This window comes from Aristolochia californica, unplaced genomic scaffold (genome assembly GCF_029961685.1).
Source record: "Aristolochia californica isolate CCGP_79_NKW_82.1479 unplaced genomic scaffold, dmAriCali1.0.hap1 SCAF_1, whole genome shotgun sequence".
Classification (NCBI taxonomy): domain Eukaryota; kingdom Viridiplantae; phylum Streptophyta; class Magnoliopsida; order Piperales; family Aristolochiaceae; genus Aristolochia; species Aristolochia californica.
The window spans coordinates 45,940,950-45,963,940 of NW_027181770.1; positions in this window are offsets into that span (position 1 = coordinate 45,940,950).

Here is a 22,991-nt window from a genome sequence, read left to right on the forward strand (position 1 = left end):
TGGACAACAAAACTTTTGAGTTCATTTGTGGTGTGTGAATAAATTTTCTTTTCTTATATTTTTTATTGTTTTAAATATTTTCCATAGATGAACTCTTAAATTTTCATTTTGTTGTGATCTATTTGCCATTTTTGTTTACGGGATGAACGGAGAGCGAAAACTCAAAGTTTTGATTTCAGGAAAAACAATACATCTAAATTGGAAATGCACAATGCACAAATGTAAAGAGAGATAATTCCAAAGAGTGTTTGTAATTTTTAGGGATTGTAAGCTCTTTTTAGTTTTTATACATCAGGTTTTGCAATCCTCGGGAAAAAGGGGGAGGCGGGGGATTTTTAACTTAATGTTGACTCCCTGTCATTTCTTAGGGTAATATAGCCTGTTATGCATTATAAATCTGTTTACAATCATCTATAATCGTTAGGTCAGCTTTTTGTAAATGGGCAAAAATAATGGCTTGTTTGACTCGGGTAAATATCCCACCGCATGTTCACTTGCGAAAATTTAATGAGCGTTTGTGATTCTCTTCAAAAGGGTTTGATCCACAGGTGATTTGCATCTTTAACATGTTTCAAGCATGCATATCCATTTTTAAAGCATGTGTGGAGGAAATCTCTTTCTTATAAAATTCCAAGCAATTAGGGTTGAACTAGTGGAGTTTCCCAAACTTAGAAAACAAAACTTTTGAGTTCATTTGTGGTGTGTGAATAAATTTTATGTACTTACATTTGTTATTGTTTAAATTTTTTTCCATACATGAACTCTAAAATTTTCATTATGTTGTGATATATTTGCCTTTTTTCTTTACAGGATGAAGGCAGTGCGAAAAACTAAAAGTTTTGATTTAAGAAAAAAGAGCACATCTAAAATGGAAATGCACAATGCAAAAATGTAGAGAGAGATAATTCCAAAAGTGTCTATAATTTTAGGGATTGTAAGCTCTTTTTAGTTTTTATATGTCAGGTATTACAATCGTCGGGAAAAAGGGAGGCGGGGAATTTTTAACTGAGTATTGACTCCCTATCCATAAGTCATTTCTTAGGGTAATATAGCCCGTTACGCATGATAAATCACTTTACAATCATCTATGATCGTTAGGTCAGCATTTTGTAAATGGCCAAAAATAATGGCTTGTTTGACTCGGGTAAATATCCCACCGCATGTTCACTTGAAAAAATTTAAAGAGCGTTTGTTATTTTCTTCTAAAGGTTTGGCTCCATAGGAGATTTGCATCGTTAACATGTTTCAAGCATGCATATCCATTTTTAAAGGATGTGTGGAGAAAATATCTTGCTTATAAAATTCCAAGCTGTTAGGGTTGAACTTGTGGAATTTCCAAAACTTGGACAACAAAACTTTTGAGTTCATTTGTTGTGTGTGAATAAATTTTCTGAACTTTCATTTGTTATTGTTTCAAATTTTTTCCATACAGGAACTCAAAAATTTTTATTTTGTTGTGATCTTTTTGCCTTTTTGGTTTACGAGATGAAGGGTGAGCGAAAACTCGAAGTTTTGATTTAAGAAGAAAGAGTACATATAAATTGGAAATATGAAATGCACAAATGTAGAGAGAGATAATTCCAAAGTGTGTCTATAATTTTTAGGGACTGAAAGCTCTTTTTAGTTTTTATATATTAGGTTTTGCAATCCTTGGGAAAAAAGGGGGGGCGGGGGATTTTTAACTGATTGTGGACTCCCTATCATTTCTTAGGGTAATATAGCCCATTACGCACTATAAATCACTTTACAATCATCTATGATCATTAGGTCTACTTTTTGTAATTGGGCAAAAATAATGGCTTCTTTTACACGGGTAAATTTCCCACCGCACGTTCACTTGAGAAAATTTAATGAGCGTTTGTTATTCTCTTCAAAAGGTTTGGATCCATAGGGGATTTACATCTTTAACATTTTTCAAGCATGCATATCCATTTTTAAAGCATGTGTGGAGGAAATATCCTTCTTTTAAAATTCCAAGTTGTTAGGGTTGAACTTGTGAAATTTCCCAAACTTGGACAACAAAACTTTTGAGTTCATTTTTGGTGTGTGAATAAATTTTCTTTACTTACACTTGTTATTGTTTTAAATTTTCTCCATACATGAACTCTAAAATTTTCATTTTGTTGTGATCTATTTGCCTTATTGGTTTACGGGATGAAGGGAGAGCAAAAACTCAATGTTTTGATTTAAGAAAAAAGAGTACATGTAAATTGGAAATGTACAATGCATAAATTTAGAGAGAGATAATTCCAAAGAGTGTCTGTAATTTTTAGGGATTGTAAGCTCTTTTTTGTTTTTATATATCAGGTTTTGCAATCCTTGGGAAAAAGGGGGAGGCGGGGGATTTTTAACTAAGTGTTGACTCCTAATCCATAAGTCATTTCTCAGGGTAATACAGCCCGTTACACATGATAAATCACTTTACAATCATCTATGATCGTTAGGTCAGCTTTTTGTAAATGGTAAAAAATAATGGCTTGTTTAACTCGGGTAAATATCCCACCGTACGTTCACTTGAGAAAATTTAACGAGTGTTTGTTATTCTCTTCAAAAGATTTGGATTCATAGGTGATTTGCATCTTTAACATGTTTCAAGCATGCATTTCCATTTTCAAAGCATGTGAGGAGGAAATCTCTTTCTTATTAAATTCCAAGCTGTTAGGGTTGAATTAGTGGAATTTTCCAAACTTGGACAACAAAACTTTTGTGCTCATTTGTGGTGTGTAAATAAATTTTCTTTACTTTCATTTGTTATTTTTTAAAATTATTCCTTACATGAACTCCAAAATTTTCATTTTGTTGTGATCTATTTGCCTTTTTGATTTACAGGATGAAAGGAGAGCGAAAACACAAAGTTTTGATTTAAGAAAAAAGAGTATATCCAAAATGGAAATGCACAATGCACAAATGTTGAGAGAGATAATTTCAAAGAGTGTTTGTAATTTTTAGGGATTGTAAGCTCTTTTTAGTTTTTATATATCAGGTTTTGCAATCATCGGGAAAAAGGGGAGGCGGGGGATTTTTAACTGAGTGTTGACTCCCATTCCATAAATCATTTCTTAGGGTAATACGGCCTGGGACGCATGATAAACAACTTTACAATCATCTATTATTGATAGGTCAGCTTTTTGTAAATGGGCAAAAATAATGGCTTGTTTGACTCGGGCAAATATCCCACCGCACGTTCACTTGAGAAAATTTAATGAGCATTTGTTGCTCAAAAGCTTTGGATCCATAGGTGATTTGCATCTTTAACATGTTTCGAGGATGCATATCCATTTTTAATGCATGTGTGGAGGAAATCTCTTTCTTATAAAATTCCTAGCTGTTAGGGTTGAAAGTGGAATTTCCCAAACTTGGACAACAAACTTTTTTGTTCATTTTTGGTGTGTGAATAAATTTTCTTTACCTAAATTTGTTATTGTTTTAAATTTTTTCCATACATGAACTCAAAAATTTTCATTTTGTTGTGATCTATTAGGCTTTTCGGTTTACGGGATGAAGGGAGAGCGAAGACTGAAATTTTTTATTTAAGTAAAAAGAGTATATCTAAAATGGCACTGCACAATACACAAATGTGGAGAGAGATAATTCCAAAGGGTGTCAGTAATTTTTAGGGATGGAAAGCTATTTTTAGTTTTTATATTTAAGGTTTTGCAATCGTCGGGAAAAAGGGGGATGCGGCTGATTTTTAACTGAGTGTTGACTCCCAATCCATAAGTCATTTCTTAGGGTAATATAGCCCGTTACGCATGATAAATCACTTTACAATCATATATGATCGTTAGGCCAGCTTCTTGTAAACGGGCAAAAATAATGGCTTGTTTCACTCGAGTAAATATCCCACCGCACGTTCACTTGAGAAAATTTAATGAGTGTTTGTTATTCTCTTCAAAAGGTTTGGATTCATAGGTGATTTGCATCTTTAACATGTTTCAAGCATGCATTTCCATTTTTAAAGCATGTGAGGAGGAAATCTCTTTCTTATTGAATTCCAAGCTGTTAGGGTTGAATTAGTGGAATTTCCCAAACTTGGACAACAAAACTTTTGTGTTCATTTATGGTGTGTGAATAAATTTTCTTTACTTTCATTTGTTATTGTTTAAAATTATTCCTTACATGAACTCTAAAATTTTCATTTTGTTGTGATCTATTTGCCTTTTTGATTTTCGGGATGAAGGGAGAGCGAAAACTGAAAGTTTTGATTTAAGAAAAAAGAGTACATCCAAAATGGAAATGCACAATGCACGAATTTTGAGGGAGATAATTCCAAAGAGTGTCCTTATTTTTTAGGTATTTTAAGCTCTTTTTAGTTTTTATATATCAGGTTTTGCAATCATGGGGAAAAAGGGGGAGGCGGGGGATTTTTAACTGTGTTGACTCCCAATCCATAAGTCATTTCTTAGGGTAACATAGCCCAGTACGCATGATAAGCCACTATACAATCATCTATTATCGATAGGTCAACTTTTTGTAAATGGGCAAAAATAATGGCTTGTTTGACTCGGGTAAATATCCCACCGCATGTTCACTTGAGAAAATTTAGTGAGCGTTATTTATTCTCTTCAAAAGGTTTGGATCCATAGGTGATTTGCATCTTTAATATGTTTCAAACATGCATATCCATTTTTAAAGCAAGTGTGGGGGAAATATCTTTGTTATAAAATTCCAAGCTGTTAGGGTTGAATGTGAAATTTCCAAAACTTGGACAACAAACTTTTGTGTTCATTTTTGGTGTGTGAATAAATTTTATTTACCTAAATTTGTTATTGTTTTAAATTTTTTCCATACATGAACTCTAAAATTTTCATTTTGTTGTGATCTATTTGCATTTTATGTTTACGGGATGAAGGGAGAGCGAAAACTCAATGTATTAATTTAAGAAAAAAGAGTACATCTAAAATGGAACTGGACAATGTACAAATATAGAGAGAGATAATTCCAAAGGGTGACTGTAATTTTTAAGGATGGAAAACACTTTTTAGTTTTCATATATCAGGTTTTGCAATCGTCGGGAAAAAGGGGGATGCGCCTGATTTTTAACTGAGTGTTGACTCCCAATCCATAAGTCATTTCTTAGGGTAATATAGCCCGTTACGCATGATAAATCACTTTACAATCATATACGATCCTTAGGTCATCTTCTTGTAAATGGGCAAAAATAATGGCTTGTTTGACTCGGGTAAATATCCCACCGCACGTTCACACGAGAAAATTTAATGAGCGTTTGTTATTCTCTTCAAATGGTTTGGATCCATAGGTGACTTGCATCTTTAACATGTTTCAAGCATGTATTTCCATTTTCAAAGCATGTGAGGAGGAAATCTCTTTCTTATAAAATTTCAAGCTGCTAGGGTTGAACTAGTAGAATTTCAAAAACTTGGACAACAAAACTTTTTTGTTCATTTGTGGTGTGTGAATAAATTTTCTTTACTTAAATTTGTTATTTTTTTAATTATTCCAATCATGAACTCTAAAATTTTCATTTTGTTGTGATCTATTTGACTTTTTGATTTACGGGATGAAAGGAGAGCGAAAACTCAAATTTTTGATTTAAGAAAAAAGAGTACATCCAAAATGGATAAGAACAATGCACAAATGTAGATAGAGATAATTCCAAAGAGTGTTTGTATTTTTTAGGGATTGTAAGCTCTTTTTAGTTTTTATATATCAGGTTTTCCAATCATCAGGAAAAAGGGGGAGAATGGGGATTTTTAATTGAATGTTGTGTCCCAATCCATAAGTCATTTCTTTGGGGAATATAGCCCGTTACGCATGATAAATCACTTTACAATCATCTATGATTGTTATGTCAGCTTTTTGTAAATGGGCAAAAATAATGGCTTGTTCGACTCGGGTAAATATCCCACCGGACTTTCACTTGAGAATTTAATGAGCGTTTGTTATTCTCTTAAAAAGGTTTGGATCCATAGGTGATTTGCATCTTTGACATGTTTCAAGCATGCATATCCATTTTTAAAGCATGTGTGGAGGAAATCTCTTTATTATAAAATTCCAAGCTGTTAGGGTCGAACTAGTGGAATTTCCCAAACATGGAAAACAAAACTTTTGTGTTCATTTGTGATGTGTGAAAAAAATTTCTTTACTTAAATTTGTTATTGTTTTAAACTTTTACCTTACATGAACTCTAAAATTTTCATTTTGTTGTGATCTATTTGCCTTTTTTGTTTATGGGATGAAGGGAGAGCGAAAACTCAAAGTTTTGATTTAAGAAAAAAGAGTACATCAAAAATGGAAATGCACAAGGCAAAAATATTGAGAGAGATAATTCCAAAGAGTGTCTGTTATTTTTAGGGATTGTAAGCTCTTTTTAGTTTTTATATATCAGGTTTTGCAATCGTCGGGAAAAAGGAGGAGGTGGGGGATTTATAACTGAATGTTGACTCCCAATCCATAAGTCATTTCTTAGGATAATATAGTCCGTTACGCATGATAAATCACATTGCAATCATCAATGATTGTTAGGTCAGCTTTTTGTAAGTGGGTAAAAATACTGGCTTGTTTTACTCGGGTAAATATCCCATCGCATGTTCACTTGGGAAAATTTCATGAGCGTTTGTTCTTCACTTCAAAAGGTTGGATCCACAAGTGATGTGCATCTTTAACATGTTTCAAGCATGCATATCCATTTTTAAAGCATGTGTGGAGGAAATCTCTTTCTTATAAATTCCAAGCTGTTAGGGTTGAACTAGTGGAATTTGCCAAACTTGGACAACAAAACTTTTGTGTTCATTTGTGGTGTGTGAATAAATTTTCTTTACTTACATTTGTTATTTTTCAAAATTTTTTCCATATATGAACTCTAAAAATTCATTTTGTTGTGATTTATTTGCCTTTTTTGTTTACGAGTTGAAGATAGATCGCAAACTCAAAGTCTTGATTTAAGAAAAAAGTGTACATCTAAATTGGAAATGCACAATGCTCAAATGTAGAGTGAGATATTTCCAAAGAGTGACTGTAATTTCAAGGGATTGTAAGGTCTTTTTAGTTTTTATATATCAGGTTTTGCAATCCTCGAGAAAAATGGGGAGGAGGGATTTTTAACTGAGCATTGACTCCCAATCCATAAGTCATTTCTTAGGGTAATAGAGCCCGTTACGCATGATAAATCACTTTACAATCATCTTTGATCATTAGGTCAGATTTTTGTAAATGGACCAAAACAATGGCTTGTCAGAATATCCCACCGCACGTTCACTTGAGAAAATTTAATGAGCGTTTGTTATTCTCTTTAAAAGATTTGGATCCATAGGTGATTTGCATCTTTAACATGTTTCAAGCATGCATATCCATTTTTAAAGCATGTGTGGAGGAAATCTCTTTCTTATAAAATTCCAACCTGTTTGTGTTAAACTAGTGGAATTTCCCAAACATGGACAACAAAACTTTTGTGTTCATTTGTAGTGTGTGAATAAATTTTCTTTACTTACATTTGTTATTGTTTTAAATTTTTTCCGTACATGAACTCTTAAATTTTCATTTTTTTTTGATCTATTTGCCTTTTTGGTTTACGAGATGAAGGGAGGGCAAAATCTCAAAGTTTTGATTTAAGTAAAAAGAGTACATCTAAAATGGAAATGCACAATGCACAAATGTAGAGAGAGATAATGGCTTGTTTGACACGGGTAAATATCCCACCGCACGTTCACTTGAGAATTTAATGAGCGTTTGTTATTCTCTTCAAAATATTTGAATCCATTGGTGACTTGCATCTTTAACATGTTTCAAGCTTGCATATCCATTTTTAAAGCATGTGAGGAGGAGATCTATTTCTTTTAAAATTCCAAGCAGTTAGGGTTTAACTAGTGGAATTTCCAAAACTTGGACAACAAAACTTTTTTGTTCCTTTGTGGTGAGTGAATAAATTTTCTTTACATACATTTGTTAATGTTTTAAATTTTTTCTATACATGAACTCCAAAATTTTCTTTTTGTAGTGATCTATTTGCATTTTTGGTTTACCGGATGAAGGGATAGCGAAAACTCAAAGTTTTGATTTAAGAAAAAAGAGTGCATCGAAAATAGAAATGCAATCGTCGGGAAAAAGAGGGAGGCAGGCGATTTTTAACTGAATGTTGACTCCCAATCCATAAGTCATTTCTTAGGGCAATATAGCCCGTTATGCTTGATAAATCACTTACCATGTCTTGTGGAGGAAATCTCTTTCTTATAAATCACCAATCATCTATGATCGTTAGGTCAGCTTTTTGTAAGTGGGCAAAAATAATGGCTTGTTTGACTCGGGTAAATATCCCATTGCACGCTTGAGAAAATTTAATGAGCTTTTGTTATTCTCTTCAAAAGGTTTGGATCCACAGGTGATTTGCATCTTTATCATGTTTCAATTATGCATATCCCTTTTTAAAGCATGTTTCGAGGAAATCTCTTTCTTATAAAATTTCAAGCTGTTAGGGTTGAACTAGTGGAATTTCCAAAACATGGACAACAAAACTTTTGTGTTCATTTGTGGTGTGTGAATAAATTTTCTTTACTTACATTTTTTATTGTTATAAATTTTTTCCATACATGAACTCTAAAATTTTCATTTTGTTGTGATCTATTTGCCTTTTGTATTTATGGGATGAAGGGAGAGCGAAAAACTCAAAGTTTTGATTTAAGAAAAAAGAGTATATCCAAAATGGAAATGCACAATGCACAAATGTTGAGAGAGATAATTGCAAAGAGTGTCTGAACTTTTTAGGGATTGTAAGCTTTTTTTTAGTTTTTATATATCAGGTTTTGCAATGATCGGGAAAAAGGGGAGGCAGAGGATTTTTCACTGAGTGTTGACTCCCAATCCATAAGTCATTTCTTAGGGTAATATAGCCCGGTACGCATGATAAACTACTTTACAATCATCTATTATCGATAGGTCAGCTTTTTGTAAATGGGCAAAAATAATGGCTTGTTTGACTTGTGTAAATATCCCACCACACGTTCACTTGAGAAATTTTAATGAGTGTTATTTATTCTCTTCAAAAGGTTTGGATCCATAGGTGATTTGCATCTTTAACATTTTTCAAACATGCATATCCATTTTTAAAGCATGTGTGGAGGAAATCTCTTTCTTATAAAATTCCAAGCTGTTAGGGTTGAACGTGGAATTTCCCAAACTTGGACAACAAACTTTTGTGTTCATTTGTAGTGTGTGAATAAATTTTCTTTACCTACATTTGTTATTTTTTTAAATTTTTTCCATACATGAACTCTAAAATTTTTATTTTGTTGTGATCTATTTGCATTTTTTGTTTACGAGATGAAGGGAGAGTGAAAACTCAAAGTTTTGATTAAAGAAAAAAGAGTACATCTAAAATGGAACTGCACAATGCACAAATGTTCAGAGAGATAATTCCATTGGGTGACTGCAATTTTTAGGGATGGAAAGCTCTTTTTAGTTTTTCTATATCAGGTTTTGCAATCGTCGGGAAAAAGGGGGATGTGGCTGATTTTTAACTGAGTATTGACTCCCAATCCATAAGTCATTTCTTTGGGTAATATAGCCCGTTATCCATGACAAATCACTTTACAATCATATATGATCGTTAGCTTCGCTTCTTGTAAAGGGCCAAAAATTATGGCTTGTTTGACTCGGGTAAATATCCCACCGCACGTTCACTTGAGAAAATTTAATGAGCGTTTTTTATTCTCTTCAAAAGGTTTGGATCCATAGGTGATTTGAATCTTTAACATGTTTCAAGCATGCATATCCATTTTTAAAGCATGTGAGGAGGAAATCTCTTTCTTATTAAATTTCAAGCTGTTAGGGTTCAACTAGTGGAATTTCCAAAACTTGGACAACAAAACATTTTGTTCATTTGTGGTGTGTGAATAAATTTTCTTTACTTACATTTGTTATTTTTTTAAATTATTCCATACATGAGCTCTAAAATTTTCATTTTGTTGAGATCTTTTTGCCTTTTTTATTTACGGGATGAAGGGAGAGCGAAAACTCAAAGTTTTCATTTAAGAAAAAAGAGTACATCCAAAATGGAAAAGCATAACGAACAAATGTAGAGAGAAATAATTCTAAAGAGTGTCTATTAGTTTTAGGGATTGTAAGCTCTTCTAGTTTCTATATATCGGGTTTTGCAATCATCGAAAAAAAGGGGGAGGAGGGGGATTTTTAACTGAATGTTGTCTCCCAATCCTTAAGTCATTTATTAGGGTAATATAGCTCGTTACGCATGATAAATCACTTTACAATCTTCTTTGATTGTTATGTAAACTTTTAGTAAATGGGCAAAAATAATGGCTTGTTTGACTCGGGTAAATATCCCACCGCACGTTCACTTGAGCATTTTATGAGCATTTGTTATTCTCTTCAAAAGGTTTGGATCCATAGGTGATTTGCATCTTTAACATGTTTCAAGCATGCATATCCATTTTGAAAGCATGTGGAGGAAATCTCTTAATTATAAAATTCCATGCTGCTAGGGTTGAACTAGTGGAATTTCCCAAACATGGAAAACAAAACTTTTGTGTTCATTAGTGGTGTGTGAATAAATTTTCTTTACTTACATTTGTTATTTTCTTAAACTTTTTCCTTACATGAACTCTAAAATTTTCGTTTTGTTGTGATCTATTTGCCTTCTCGTTTACGGGATGAAGGGAGAGCGAAAACTCAATGTTTTGATTTAATAAAAAAGAGTACATCTAAAATAGAAATGCACAATGCACAAATATATAGAGAGATAAATCCAAAGAGTGTCTGTAATTTTTAGGGATTGTAAGCTCTTCTTAGTTTTTATATATCAGCTTTTGCAATCGTCAGGCAAAAGGGGGAAGCGGGGGATTTTTATCTAAGTGTTGACTCCCGATCCATAAATCATTTCTTAGGGTAATATAGCCTGTTACACATGGGAAATCACTTTACAATCAGCTATGATTGTTAGGTCAACTTTTTGTAAATGGGCAAAAATAATGGCTTGTTTGACTCGTGTAAATATCCCTCCGCACGTTCACTTGAGAATTTAATGAGCGTGTGTTATTCACTTCAAAAGGTTTGGATCCATAGGTGATTTGCATCTTTAACATGTTTAAAACATGTGTGTAGGAAATCTCTTCCTTATAAAATTCAATGTTGTTAGGGTTGAACTAGTGGAATTTTTCAAACTTGGACGACAAAACTTTTGTGTTCATATATGGTATGTGAATAAATTTTCTTTACCTACATTTGTTATTGTTTTTAGTTTTTTCCATACCTGAATTCTAAAATTTTCATTTTGTTGTGATCTATTTTCCTTTTTGGTTTACGGGATGAAGGCAGAGCGAAAACTCAAAGTTTTGATTTAAGAAAAAAGAGTACATCTAAAATGGAAATGGACAATGCACAAATGTAGAGAGAGAAAATTCCAAAGAGTTTCTGTAATTTTTAGTGATTGTATGCTCTTTTAGTTTTTATATATCAGGTTTTTCAATCATCGAGAAAAAGGGGGAGGCGGGGGATTTTTAACTGAGTGTCGACTCCCAATCCATAAGTCAATTCTTAGGGTAATATACCCCATTACGCATGATAAATCAATTTACAATCATCTATGATCGTTAGGTCAGCTTTTTGTAAATGGGCAAAAATAATGTCTTGTTTGACTTGGGTAAATATCCCACCACGTTCACTTGAGAATTTTATGAGCATTTGTTATTCTCTTCTAAAGATTTGGATCCATAGGTGATTTGCATCTTTAACATGTTTCAAGCATGCATATCCATTTTTAAAGCAAGTGAGGAGGAGATCTGTTTCTTTTATAATTCCAAGCAGTTAGGGTTTAACTAGTGGAATTTCCAAAACATGGACAACAAAACTTTTGTGTTCCTTTGTGGTGAGTGAATAAATTTTCTTTACGTATATTTGTTAATGTTTTAAATTTTTTCTATACATAAACTCCAAAATTTTCTTTTTTTTTGTGATCTATTTGCCTTTTTGGTTTACGGGATGAAGGGATAGCGAAAACACAATGTTTTGATTTAAGAAAAAAGAGTGCATCGAAAATAGAAATGCACAATGCACAAATGTCGAGCAAGATAATTCCAAAGAGTGTCTGTAATTTTTAGGGATTGTAAGCTCTTTTTAGTTTTTATATATCAGGTTTTGCAATCGTCGGGAAAAAGGGGGAGGCAGGGGATTTTAAACTGAGTGTTGACTCCCAATCCATAAGTCATTTCTTAGGGTAAGATAGCCCGTTACACATGATAAATCAGTTTACAATCATCTATGATCGTTAGGTTAGCTTTTTGTAAATGGGCAAAAATAATGGCGTGTTTGACTCGAGTAAATATCCCACTGCATGTTCACTTGAGAATTTAATGAGCGTTTTTTATTCTCTTCAAAAGGTTTGGATCCATAGGTGATTTGCATCTTTAACATGTTTAAAGCATGTGTGTAGGATATCTCTATCTTTTAAAATTCCAAGTTGTTTGGGTTGAACTAGTGGAATTTCCCAAACTTGGACAACAAAACATTTGTGTTCATTTGTGGTGTGTGAATAAATTTTCTTTACTTACATTTGTTACAGTTATAAAGTTTTTCCATACATGAACTCTAAAATTTTCATTTTGTTGTGATCTATTTGGCTTTTTTGTTTATGGGATGAAGGGAGAGCCAAAATTCAAAGTTTAGATTTAAGAAAAAAGAGTGCATCTTAAATGGAAATGCACAATGCACAAAAGTAGAATAAGATAATTCCAAAGAGTGTTTGTAATTTTTAGGGATTGTAAGCTCTTTTAAGTTTTTATTTATCAGGTTTTGCAATCATCGAGAAAAAGAGGGAGGCGGGGGATTTTAAATTGAGTGTTGACTCCCAATCCATAAGTCATTTCTTAGGGTTATTTAGCCCGATAGGCATGATAAATCACTTTACAATCATCTATGATCCTTAGGTCAGCCTTTTGTAAATGGGCAAAAATAATGGCTTGTTTGACTCGCGTAAATATCCCCCCACATGTTCACTTGAGAATTTAATGAGCGTTTGTTATTCTCTTACAAAGGTTTGGATCCATAGGTAATTTGCATCTTTAACATGTTTCAAGCATGCATATCCATTTTTAAAGCATGTGTGGAGGAAATCTCTTTCTTATAAAATTCCAAACTGTTAGTGTTGAACTAGTGGAATTTCTAAAACCTGGACAACAAAACTTTTGTGTTCATTTGTGGTGTGTGAATCAATTTTTATTACTTACTTTTGTTATTGTTTTAAATTTTTTCCTTAGATGAACTCAAACATATACATTTTGTTATGCTCTATTTGCCTTTTTGGTTTACGGGATGAAGGGAGAGCGAAAACTCAAAGTTTTTATTTAAGAAAAAAGAGTACATCTAAATTCGAAATGCACAATGCACAAATGTAGAGAAAGTTAATTCCAAAGAGTGTTTGTAAATTTCAGGGATTGTAAGCTCTTTTTAGTTTTTATATATCAGGTTTTGCAATCTTTGGGAAAAAAGGGGAGACAACTGATTTTGAACTGAGTGTTGACTCCCAATCCATAAGTTATTACTTAGGGTAATATAGCCGGTTGCGCATAATAAATAACTTTAAAATCATCTATGATCGTTAGGTCCGGTTTTAATAATTGGGCAAAAATAATGGCTTATTTAACTCGCGTAAATATCCCACCGCACGTTTACTTGAGATAATTTAATGAGCGTTTGTTATTCTCTTCAAAAGGTTTGGATCCATAGGTGATTTGCATCTTTAACAAGTTTCAAGAATGCATATCGATTTTTAAAGCATGTGTGGAGGAAATATCTTTCTTATAAAATTCCAAGTTGTTAGTGTTGAACTAGTGGAATTTCCCAAACTTGGACAACAAAACTTTTGTGTTCATTTGTCATGTGTGAACAAATTTATTTACTTATATTTGTTATTTTTTTAAATTTTTTCCATACTTGAACTCTAAAATTTTCATTTTGTTGCCTTTTTGGTTTACGGGAAGAGGGAGAGCGAAAACTCAAAGTTTTTATTTAAGAAAAAAAAGTACATCTAAAATGGAAATGCACAATGAACTAATGTTGAGAGAGATAATTCCAAAGAGTGTTTGTAATTTTTAGGGATTGTAAGATCTTAGTAGTTTTATATTTCAGGTTTTGCAATAGTCTGGAAAAAGGGGGACGCAGGGGATTTTTAACCGAGTGTTGACTCCCAATCCATAAGTCATTTCTTAGGGTAATATAGCCCGTTACGCATGATAAATCACTTTACAGTCATCTATGATTGTTAGGTCAGCTTTTTGTAATTTGGCAAAAATAATGGCTTGTTTGACTCGGGTAAATATCCCACCGCATGTTCACTTGTGAATTTAATGAGCGTTTGTTATGCTCTTCAAAAGGTTTGGATCCATAGGTGATTTGCATCTTTTTCATGTTTCAAGCATGCATATCCATTTTTAAAGCATGTGTAGAGGAAATCTCTTTCTTATAAAATTCCATGCTGTTAGGGTTGAACTAGTGGAATTTCCCAAACTTCGACAACAAAACTTTTGGGTTCATTTGTGGTGTGTGAATAAATTTTAATTACTTACATTTGTTTTTTTTTGAATTTTTTTCCATACATGATGTCCAAAATTTTATTTTTTTTGTGATCTAGTTGCCTTTTTGGTTTACGGGAAGAAGGGTGAGCGAAAACTCAAAGTTTTGATTTAAGAAAAATGAGTACATCTAAAATGGAAAGGCACAATGCACAAATGAAGAGAGAGAGATAATTACAAAAAGTGTCTATAATTTTTAGGGATTGTAAGCTCTTTTTTATTTCTTATATATCAGGTTTTGCTATCGTCGGGAAAAAGGGGGTGGCAGGGGATTTTTAATTGAGAGTTGACTCCCAATCCATAAGTTATTTCTTAGGGTAATATAGCCCGTTATGCATGATAAACCAATTTACAATCATCTATGATCGTTAGGTCAACTTTTTGTAAATGTGCAAAGTAAAGGCTTGTTTGACTCAGTAAATATCCCACTGCCTGCTCTCTTGAGAATTTAATGAGCGTTTGTTATTCTCTTCAAAAGGTTTGGATCCATAGGTGATTTGCATCTTTAACATGTTTCAAGCATAATATCCATTTTAAAGCATGTGTGGAGGAAATCTCTTTCTTATAAAACCCCAAGTTGTTAAGGTTGAACTACTGGATTTTTCGAAACTTGGACAACAAAACTTTTGTGTTCGTTTGTGGAGTGTGAATAAATTTTCTTTACTTACATTTATTATTGTTTTAAATTTTTTCCATACATGAACTCTAAAATTTTCATTTTGTTGTGATCAATTTGCCTTTTTGGTTTATGGGATGAAGGGAGAGCGAAAACTCAAGGTTTTGATTTAAGAAAAAAGAGTACATCTAAAATGGAGATGCACAATGCACAATGAAAAAATGTAGAGAGAGATAATTCCAAAGAGTGTCTGTAATTATTTGGGATTGTAGGCTCTTTTTAGTTTTTATATATCAGGTTTTCCAATCCTCGGGAAAAAGGGGGAGGTGTGGGATTTTTAAATGAGTGTTGACTCCCAATCCATAAGTCATTTCTTCAGATAATATAGCCCGTTACGCATGAATAATCACTTTATAATCATCTATGATCGTTAAGTCAGCTTTTTGTAAATGGGCAAAAATAATGGCTTGTTTGACTCGGGTAAATATCCCACCGCACGTTCACTTGAGATAATTTAATGAGCATTTGTTATTCTCTTCAATAGGTTTGGATCCATAGGTGATTTGCATCTTTAAGTTGTTTCAAACATGCATATCCATTTTTAAAGCATATGTGGAGGAAATCTCTTTCTTATAAAATTTCAAGTTGTTAGGGTTGAACTAGTGGAATTTCCCAAACTTGCACAACAAAACTTTTGTGTTCATTTGTGGTATGTGAATAAATTTTCTTTACTTACATTTGTTATTGTTCTAAATTTTTTCCATACATGAAAACTAAAATTTTCATTGTGTTGGGATCTATTTGTCTTTTTCGTTTATGAGATGAAGGGAGAGCGAAAACTCAAAGTTTTGATTTAAAAAAAATAGTACATCAAAAATGGAAATGAACAATGCACAAATGTAGAGAGAGATAATTCCAAAGGGTGTCTGTAATTTTTAGGGATTGTAAGCTCTTTTTTGTTTTTATATATCAGGTTTTGCAATTCTCGAGAAAAAGGGGAAGACGGGGGATTTTTAACCGAGTGTTGAGTCCCAATCCATAAGTCATTTCTTAGGGTAATATAGCCCGTTACGCATGATAAATCACTTTACAATCATCTATGATCGTTAGGTCAGCTTTTTTTAAATGCACAAAAATAATGGCTTGTTGGACTCGGGTAAATATCCCACCGCACGTTCAATTGTAAATTTAATGTGCGTTTGTTATTCTCTTCAATAGGTTTGGATCCTTAGGTGATTTGCATCTTTAACATGTTTCAAGCATGCATATCCATTTTTAAAGCATGTGTGGGGGAAATCTCTTTGTTATAAAATTCCAAACTGTTTGGGTTGAACTAGTGGAATCTCCAAAAGTTGGACAACAAAACTTTTGTGTTCATTTGTGGTGTGTGAATAAATTTCTTTACTTACATTTGTTATAGTTTTAAATTTTTTCCGTACATGAGCTCTAAAAGTTTCATTTTGTTGTGATTTTTTTGCCTTTTTTGTTTACGGGATGAAGGCATAGCGAAAATTCAAAGTTTTTATTTAAAGAAAAAGAGTACATCTAAAATGGAAATGCACAATGCACAAATGTAGAGAGAGATAATTGCAAAGGGTGTCTGTAATTTTTAGGGATTGTAAGCTCTTTTTTATTTTTATATATCAGGTTTTGCAATCCTTGAGAAAAAGGCGAGGAGGGGGATTTTTAATTGAGTGTTGACTCGCAATCAATAAGCCATTTCTTAAGGTAATATTGGCCGTTACGTATGATAAATCACTTTACAATCATCTATGATTGTTAGGTCAGCTTTTTTTAAATGGACAAAGATAATGGCTTCTTTTACTCGAGTAAATATCCCACAGCAAGTTGAGTTGAGAGTTTAATGAGCATTTGTTATTCTCTTCTAAAGGTTTGGATCCATAGATGATTTGCATCTTTAAAATGTTTCAAGAATGCATATCCATTTTTAATGCATTTTTCGAGGAAATCTCTTTCTTATAAAATTTCAAGCTGTTATGGTTGAACTAGTGGAATTTCCAAAACATGGACAACAACACTTTTGTGTTCATTTGTGGTGTGTGAAAAAATTTTCTTTACTTACATTTGTTATTGTTATAAATTTTTTCCGTACATGAACTCTAAAATTTTCATTTTGTTGTGATCTATTAACCTTTTTGGTTTACGGGATGAAGGGAGAGGGAAAACTCTAAGTTTTGATTTAATAAAAAAGAGTACAAAAAAAATGGAAATTCACAATGCACAATGCACAAATGTAGAAAGAGAAAATTCAAAATAGTGTTTGTAATTTTTTGGGATTGTAACCTCTTTTTAGTTTTTATTTATCAGGTTTTGCAATCCTCAGGAAAAAGGGGGAGGCGTGGGATTTTTAACTGTGAGTTGACTCCGATTCCATAAGTCATTTCTTAGGGTAATATAGCCCGTTACAAATGATAAATCACTTTACAATCATCTATGATTGTTAGGTTAGCTTTTTGTAAATGCACAAAAATAATGGCTTGTTTAACTCGGGTAAATATCCCACCGCACGTTAACTTGTTAATTTAATGAGCGTTTGTTATTCTCTTTAGTAGGATTGGAACCATAGGTGATTTGCATCTTTAGCATGTTTCAAGCATGCATATCCATTTTTAAAGCATGTGTGGAGGAAATCTCTTTCTTATAATAGTCCAAACTGTTTGGGTTGAACTAGTGGAATTTCCAAAAGATGGACAACAAAGCTTTAGTGTTCATTTGTGGTGTGTGAATAAATTTCTTTACTTACATTTGTTATAGTTTTAAATTTTTTCCATACATGAACTCTAAAATTTTCATTTTTTTGTCATCTATTTGCCTTTTTGGTTTACGGGATGAAGGGAGAGCAAAAACTCAAAGTTTTGATTTAAGAAAAAAGAGTACATCTAAAATGAAAAAGAACAATGCACAAATGTTGAAAGAGATAATTCCAAAGAGTGTTTGTAATTTTTAGGGATTGTAATCTCTTTTTAGTTTTTATATATCATGTTTTGCAATCGTCGGGAAAAAGGGGGAGGCGGGGGATTTTTAACAGAGTGTTGAATCCCAATCCATAAGTCATTTCTTAGGGTAATATAGCCCGTTACGTAGGATAAATCACTTTACAATTATCTATGATCGTTAGGTCAGTTTTAGTAATTGGCCAAAAATAATGGCTTATTTCACTCGTGTAAATATCCCACCGCACGTTACTATGAGATAATTTAATGAGCGTTAGTTATTCTCTTCAATAGGTTTGGATGCATAGGTGATTTGCATCTTTAACATGTTTCAAGCATGCATATCCATTTTTAAAGCATGTGTGGAGGAAATCTTTTTCTTATAAAATTCTAAACTGTTTGGGTTGAACTAGTGGAATTTACAAAAGTTGGACAACAAAAATTTTCTATTCATTGTGGTGTGTGAATAACTTTCTTTACTTACATTTGTTATAGTTTTAAATTTTTTTTTACATGAACTCTAAAATTTTCATTTTGTTGTGATCTTTTTGCCTTTTTGGTTTATGGGATGAAGGGAGAGTGAAAACTCAAAGTTTTGATTTAACAAAAAAGAGTACATCAAAAATGGTAATGCACAATGCACAAATGTAGAGAGGGATAATTCCAAAGGGTGTCTGTAATTTTTAGGGATTTTAAGCTCTTTTTTGTTTTTATATATCAGGTTTTGTAATCCTCGAGAAAAAGGGGGAGGCGGGGGATTTTTAACTGAGTGTTGACTCCCAAAAAATAAGTCATTTCTTAGGGTAATATGGCCTGTTACACATGATAAATCACTTTACAATCATCTATGATCGTTAGGTCAGCTTTTTGTAAATGGGCAAAAATAATGGCTTGTTTGACTCGGGTAAATATCCCACCGTACGTTCACTTATGATAATTTAATGAGCATTTGTTATTCTCTTCAAAAGGTTTGGATCCATAGGTGATTTGCATCTTTAACATGTTTCAAGAATGCATATCCATTTTTAAAGCATGTGTGGAGGAAATCTCTTTCTTATAAAATTTGAAGCTGTTAGGGTTGAACTAGTGGAATTTCCCAAACTTGGACAACAAAACTTTTGTGTTCATTTGTGGTGTGTGAATAAATTTTCTTTACTTACATTTGTTATTGTTTTAAATTTTTTCCATACATGAAATCTAAAATTTTCATTTTGTTGTGATCTATTTGCCTTTTTAGTTTACGGGATGAAGGGAGAGCGAAAACTCAAAGTTTTGATTTAAGAAAAAAGAGTACATATGAAATGGAAATGTACAATGAACAATGCCCAAATGTAGTGTGAGATAATTCCAAAGAGTGTCTATAATTTTTGCGGATTGTAAGCTCTTTTTAGTTTTTATATATCAGGTTTTGCAATCCTCGGGAAAAAGGGGGAGGCGTGGGATTTTTAACTTATTGTTGACTCCAAATACATAAGTCATTTCTTAGGGTAATATAGCCCGTTACACATGATAAATCACTTTACAATCATCTATGATCGTTAGGTCAATTTTTTGTAATTGCACAAAAATAATGGCTTGTTTGACTTGGGTAAATATCCCACCGCACGTTCAATTGAAAATTTAACGAGCGTTTGTTATTCTCTTCAATAGGTTTGGGTCCGTAGGTGATTTGCATCTTTAACATGTTTCAAGCATGCATATCCATTTTTAAAGCATGTGTGGTGGAAATCTCTTTGTTATAAAATTCCAAACTGTTTGGGTTGAATTAGTGGAATTTCCAAAAGTTGGACAACAAAACTTTTGTGTTCATTTGTGGCGTGTGAATAAATTTCTTTACATACATTTGTTAGAGTTTTAAATTTTTTTCGTACATGAACTTTAAAATTTTCATTTTGTTGTGATCTTTTTGCCTTTTTTGTTTACGGGATGAAGGGAGAGCGAAAGCTCAAAGTTTTGATTTAAGAAAAAAGAGTACATCTAAAATGGAAATGCACAATGCACAAATGTAGACAGAGATAATTCCAAAGGATGTTTGTAATTTTTAGGGATTGTAAGCTCTTTTTTGTTTTTATATATCAGGTTTTGCAATCCTCGAGAAAAAGAGGGTGGCGGGGGATTTTTAACTGAGTGTTGACTCCCAATAAATAAGTCATTTCTTAAGGTAACATAGCTCGTTACGCATGATAAATCACTTTACAAGCAACTATGATCGTTAGGTCAGCTTTTTGTAAATGCAAAAAAATATATCCCACCGCACGTTCACTTGTGAATTTAACGAGAGTTTTTTATTCTCTTCGAAAGGTTTGGATCCATAGGTGATTTACATCTTTAACATGTTTCAAGCATGCATATCCATTTTTACAACATGTGTGGAGGTAATCTCTTTCTTTTAAAATTCCAAGTTGTTAGGGTTGAATTAATGGAATTTCCCAAACTTGGACAACAAAAATTTTGTGTTCATTTGTGGTGTGTGAATAAATTTTCTTTACTGACATTTGTTTGTGTTTTAAAGTTTTTTCATCCATGAACTCTAAAATTTTCATTTTGTTGTGATATATTTACCTTTTTGGTTTATGGGATGAAGGGAGAGCGAAAAATCAAAGTTTTGATTTAAGAAAAAAGAGTACATCTAAAATGAAATGCATAATGCAGAAATATAGAGAGAGATAATTCCTAAGAGTGTCTATAATTTTTTGAGATGGTAAGCTCATTTTAGTTTTTATATATCAAGTTTAGCTATCGTCGGGAAAAAGGGAGAGGCAGGGGATTTTTAATGAGTGTTGACTCCCAATTTATAAGTCATTTCTTAGGGTAATATAGCCCGTTACACATGATAAATCACTTTACAATCATATATGATCGTTAGGTCAACCTTTTGTAAATGGGCAAAAACAATGGCTTGTTGGACTCGGGTAAATATCCCACCGCATGTTCACTTGAGAATATTTATTTAGCGTTTGTTGTTCTCTTCAAAAAGTTTGGATCCATAAGTGATTTACTTCTTTAACATGTTTCAAGCAAGCATATCAATTTTTACGCATGTGTTGAGGAAATCTCTTTCTTATAAACTTCCAAGCTATTAGGATTGAACTAGAGGAATTTTCCAAACTTTTACAATAAAACTTTTGTGTTCATTTGTGGTGTGTGAATAAATTTTCTTTACTTACATTTGTTCGATTTAAATTCTTTCCATACATGAATTCTAAAATTTTTATTTTGTTGTGATCTATTTGCCTTGTTGGTTTACGGGATGAAGGCAGAGGGAAAATTGAAAGTTTTTATTTAAGCAAAAAGAGTACTTTTAAAATGGAATTGCACAATGCAAAAATGTAGAGAGAGATAATTCCAAAGAGTGTCTATAATTTTTAGGGATTCTAAGTTCTTTTTAGTTTTTATATATTTGGTTTTGCAATCGTTAGGAAAAAGGGGGAGGCGAGGGATTTTTAACTGAGTGTTGACTCCCAATCCATAAGTCATTTCTTAGGGTAATATAGCCCGTTACGCATGATAAATCACTTTACAATCATCTATGATCATTAGGTCAGCCTTTTGTAAATGGGCAAAAATAATGGCTTGTTTGACTTGGGTAAATATCGCACCGCACGTTCACTTGAGAATTTAATGAGCGTTTGTTATTCTCTTCAAAAGTTTTGGATCCATAGGTGATTTGCATCTTTAACATATTTCAAGCATGCATATCCATTTTTAAAGCACGTGTGGCGGAAATCTCTTTCTTTTAAAATTCCAACCTGTTAGGGTTGAAATAGTGGAATTTCACAAACTTGGACAACAAAACTTTTGTGTTCATTTGTGGTGTGTGAATAAATTTTCTTTACTTATATTTTTTATTGATTTAAAATTTTTCCATACATGAACTCAAAAATTTTCATTTTGTTGTGATCTATTTGCCTTCTTGGTTTACAGGATGAAGGGAGATCGAAAACTCAAAGTTTTGATTTAAGAAAAAAGAGTACATCTAAAATGGATATGCACCAGGCACAAATATAGAGAGAGATATTTCCAAAGAGTGTCTGTAATTTTTATGGATTGTAAGCTCTTTTTAGTTTTTGTATATCAGGTTTTGCAATCGTTAGGAAAAAGGGGGAGGCAGGGGATTTTTAACTGAGTGTTGACTCCCAATCTAGATGTCATTTCTTACAAAAATATAGCCCGTTACGTATGTTAAATCACTTTACAATCACCTATGATCATTAGGTCAGCCGTTTGTAAATGGGCAAAAATAATGGCTTGTTTGACTCGGGTAAATATCCCACCGCACGTTCACTTGAGAATTTAATGAGCGTTTGTTATTCTCTCCAAAAGTTTTCGATCCATAGATTATTTGCATCTTTAACATGTTTCAAAGATGCATATCCATTTTTAAAGCATGAGTAGAGGAAATCTCTTTTTTATAAAATTCCAAGTTGTTAGGGTTGAACTAGTGGAATTTCCAAAACTTGGGCAACAAAACTTTTGTGTTCATTTGTGGTGTGTGTATAAATTTTATTTACTTATATTTGTTGTTGTTTTAAATTTTTTCCATACATGAACTCAAAATTTTTCATTTTGTTGTGATCTATTTGCATTTTCGGTTTACGGGATGAAGGAAGAGCGAAAAATCAAAGTTTTGATTTAAGAAAATGAGTACATCTAAAATGGAAATACACAATGCACAAATGTGGAGAGAGATAATTCTGAAGTGTGTCAGTAATTTTTAGGGATTGTAAGCTCTTTTTATTTTTTATATATCAGGTTATGCAATCATCAGGAAAAAGGGGGAGGCGGTGGATTTTTAACTGAGTGTTGACACGCAATCCATAAGTCATTTATTCAGTAATATAGCCCGTTACATATGATAAATCACTTTACAATCATCTATGATCG